A 4880-nucleotide genomic window follows, 5' to 3' on the forward strand; every position below is an offset into this window, starting at 1 on the left:
AGCAATGAGACAGTTTCAAATCAAATCGGAAGTACAGTTTCAACAAATAATACACTGCATATATTCTTCTTAGTGGTTAATTGCTGTACAAGAAGTTCTACAAGCTATTGAATGCATTTCTCATGATCTTTTTTTTTTAAAGGCATCTTTGACTATATAGCCATCTGCATCCTCTGACAGTCTGTTCTCCCATAATTCACTTCTGCTGCCCATAGTTTTAGTAGAATTTTTTACCTACTGGATTTCTACTTGGTACCTTTGCATGGACTAATTCTTTGCTAATCTGCTCATCCATATTTTGTACCATTTTTTATCTCATCTTGCTTTTTATTAGTGTCTTGTTAAACTCACTGATCATTTTCATTAAATCCATTATCTGTTTGGTTATAACATCTTTGAGCTTGCTGAACATCTTATTGATTTTTTGTTTCTTTGTCTCTTTTATCATTTCATAAAATTTGGCTACTTGGGTATTCATTGACTCACTCATCAATGCCATGAATCAGACGTAGGGGCATTGAAAGTTTTTGAAGGCATATTTTCCTTATTTATTTCCTTCCTGTCCTCACACATATTAAGGATTGAGAGCATTAAAGTGGAAAGACTTGTTGTTATGCACATCTCTTTAGTAATACCTGCTTTCCACTGATGTGCTCTACAGGTAGCTAACTATGGTCTTTGCCTCGGTCTCAAAATTAGATTGACATCATCAATTTGGGGAGAGAAGAATATAGTCTTAGTTTTCTCAGCATCCAGTTCTCTGGAAACAAGCCACAGTACATATTATCTATAAGTTAATACCTGGGTTGTCTAATGTTTACATCGTGATTTCTGACCTTTTCCCTAGGAATAATTGTGATACATTGTAGTACCTAATTTGTTAATAATACTGTGGTTGATTCACATACTAACAGGACCACATATTGTAGCAATCTCTCTGTAAGCCAGCCCTCAAGTTACTTGCATAACACTGACAGTTCCAGAGTACATTCACAGAGAACATGGATGCTGGGCCAAACACAATCAATGCATCCTCAACTCAAAAACTGAACAAAGTGTCATAACTTGGACTGTGAAAAAAGATTAAAAGATTATAGTTAATCCTACTTTAAATACAACACTGAAAAACAATTAGAGACTTTTATAGTGGTAACAAAGTCTTTATAAGCATCCACAAACCTCAGCACAAAATGAGCACGTGCAAGACACAAATGAAGGGGCTGGTGAGATGGCTCAGTGGTCTAAAGCACCTACTTAGAGCAAACAAGCTTCGCAAAGCACAGGGACCACGGTTCAATCCTCCAGCACCACATGCCAGCCAGCCCCGCCCCCTGGTGGGCTGAGCTGGCCACACACACACATAAATAAATTTGTAAAAAGACACAAATGAAAAAGCAACAGAATGCCCCCCAAAACTCCCAACTGCCCTGAAGCCAATCCAGGAGATACCAGAGGGCAGAATAACATATGCTGTACACCTGAGTTAAGTGAAAGGATAGCAAAGGAGGTTATTTTATTTTATTTTATGTATTTGGTACAAGATCTCACTATGCAGCTCAGACTCATAGTGATCCTCCTGTTTTCAGCCGCCCCAGCACTGGGATTACAGGCATGCACTACCATGCCTGAATAACACCAGCTCAGCACACCCCGTGGGTGGGGCCAGTGCAGTGTGCAGGACAGGGATTGAACCCTGGTCTCTGCTTGTCAAAGCAGGGTCCACTGATAGCAATGAAGGTTAGAAAGCAGCTCAAAGAAGTAGTTGGGATTGGAGAAGATATAATAAAACATAATGGAAGTAATAGCAAAAGATAGGAACTTTCAGAAGACACTAATAAGCTAGATGAGCGAAATGAAATAATATAAAACATTATTTAGAGTTTACTAGTTTAACAAAGTATTAGAGTCCATTAAAATGTTTCCATCAGAAATTCAAGAGATTAAAATTTTCACTGAAAGTTTGAGCAGTAGAAGCAACCAATGTAAGGACTGAACCTTTTATCTGAAAGACAATAACACTGTCAAAAACTACTCAAAGACATCTTAAAAACAAGAAAAAAAAATAGATCTAAGAATAACTGGAATAAGTAAAAAATCAGATGGTAAAACAAATGGCATTTAAAAAAAAAAAAAACTTGTTCACACAAATAATGGTAGAGGCCAGGGAGATGGCTCAGTGGAATAAGCGCTTCCCTGGCAAGCTCAAGGGCCTGAGTTCAATCCCCGGTTCTGAAAAAAAAAAAAAAAAAAAAAAAATAATAATAATAATAATAATAATAATGGTAGAAATTTCCCAAAATGTAGGGAAAGAAATAAGCATAAACAAGTAAGGCATATAGACCCCAAATAGCCATAACCAAAAAGAAAGAACATCTCTGTGGCAAAAGTTCATTACAGGAAAGGAATCTTAAGTTTCCTGAGAAAGGCAGTGAATCACATATAAAGATAAATCCACTAAAACCACACCAGACTTCTCTACACAAAACTTCAAAGGACAGGAGGCTTAGAGTGAAGTATTTCAACACCTAAAAGATAAAAACTTTGAACCCCAAGTTATGTATCCTGCAAAATTTTCTTTTAAAATCAATGGAGCAATAAGGTATTTCTATGTCAAGGATCACCTCGTTAAATTCATGACTACAAAACTTATAAGAAATTTTTAAGAATATCTTAAAATGGGACAGTGAAACCAATAATGCCTATCTATCAAAATAATTAATATATCTGATGAAATGAACAGCTAACCCAAAAATGGGAAAAGGAAGCAATCAGCAAGAGGAAAATAATGCAATGGTAGGAATACATCAGTACCTGTTGGTAGTAACTGTTAAGGTGGTCTTAATTTTCCAATCAAAGACACAGACTGGCACAATAGAGAAACAAAACTCAAGAATATCTGTTGAGCAATATTCAATATAGTTGTTGGGGAAAAATCATGTCATAATTGTGATTAGGGCTTGTCTGAGACAGTGCCTTTCCATGCCAGGTGGCTATGGTATGTGGGAGCATAACTATGCCTTTGGTCAAGTTGAGGCTTCAATGGTTCTGTGATGCTGTGATGCCTCCAGGCAAGATTGCATCAGTTGAAGATATCCTGGTTTCTAAACCCAGTAGAGTAAGAGTTTCATCTTGTGGAAAGGACAAATTACTTCTTAACCTGCCGTTTGTCCCCACCATCCCTATCAACATAAAGACCCTCACGAGCATAAGACCTCAGCATAAGGTCACCATTGTGCTTTGAGTCTCCCTATAATCCTTCTGATTATTATATACACCCCATAAATAGTGGCTAGTTCAGTGTCTTTGTCTCTGCCAGTCCTGAGGCACTGACTTCCCATCCCGGCTATCAAGCATTACTAAATTTGTCTGTTTTTTATTTCACCTGTAGACAGTATCCCTTACTAAGCAGATTGGGAGACTGATTGGCCCCCAACAAATATTCAGTATACAAGAAAAACATTTAATGCAAAAAGATACAAATTAAAAATCAAAGGATAGAAAACAATATTGCATTTAAAGGGAGCACAAAAGATAATTTACTATTTTTTTTTTTTTTTTTTTTTTTTTGGCAGAACCAGGGATTGAACTCAGGCCTTTCCACTTGCCAGGGAAGCACCTATTCCACTGAGCCATCTCCCCAGCCCCCATCCTACTTTCAAACAAAGTGGATTTCCAGCCAAGACTGATCAGAAGAGATAAAAAAGGTTATTACATATTTATTAAAGGAACAACTTAACAGAAAGAACTAATAATTATAAACATACATTTGCCAAATACCAGCACAGTCAACTCTATAAAACATTAGTGGAGATGAAAAATCAGAAAATACCAATACAATTGTAATGAGCAGCCTCTCTATCCCTTCCAAATGGATAGATCAACTACACAAAAACTCAATAAAGAAATATCAAAATCAAATCAAACCTTTGAAGAAATGAACTTAATAGGTATCTAGAGTGTGTCCTATCCAACAATGACTGAATATACGTTCTTTTCAGCAACACACGAGACTTTCTCCAGTAGACCACACATTAGTCCAAAGAGTATGCTTAAGTAAATACAAAAAGAACTAAAATTATCCCATGAATATTATTGGCCCAAAGTGCACTGAAACTAGGAACCAATGATAAAAAAAAACTAATAAGAACTATATAAACACATCAAAATTAAATAATACTCTCAAATAATCAGTGGGTTACAGATGAAACTAAAGAATTAGTTTCTAAAATCAAACAATAATACTAGTATGACATACAGGAACCTTTAGGGTACAACAAAAGCAATCTTAAGAGGGAAGTTTCTAGTACAGAATACTCACATTAAATAAACAGAACAAACTCAAATAAGTAAATAACCAAGGCCCCAAAACAAGAACAATATAAACCCAAAGCTAATGTGAGAAAGGATATTATAATGATCAAAGCAGAAATTAATGAAATTGAGACTAAAAAATACACAAGAAATAGATGAATCAAAGAGTTGGTTCTTTGCTCTGTGTGTGTGTGTGTGTGTTTGTGTGTGTGTGTGTGTGTGTGTGTGTATGTGTGTGTGTGTGGAACCAGGTATTGAACTCTGGCCCTTGTGCTTGCCAGGCAAGTGCTTATTCTACGGAGCTATCTCCCTGGCCCAAGTTGGTTCTTTGAAAGACTAAACAAAATAGACAAACCCTTAGCCATTCGTGCCAACAAAAAGATGAAATTGAGACTAAAAAATACACAAGAAATAGATGAATCAAAGAGTTGGTTCTTTGCTGTGTGTGTGTGTGTGTGTGTGTGTGTGTGTTTTCAAATTTATGCAATTAGAACATTTAATTCTGAAAAAAAACGGTGTTTGTAACTACCTTGAGAACCTGAACTCTAATAAAATGGTAAATTTAGAAC

The sequence above is a fragment of the Octodon degus genome, unplaced genomic scaffold (genome assembly GCF_000260255.1).
Source record: "Octodon degus isolate 3935 unplaced genomic scaffold, OctDeg1.0 scaffold00105, whole genome shotgun sequence".
Lineage (NCBI taxonomy): Eukaryota > Metazoa > Chordata > Mammalia > Rodentia > Octodontidae > Octodon > Octodon degus.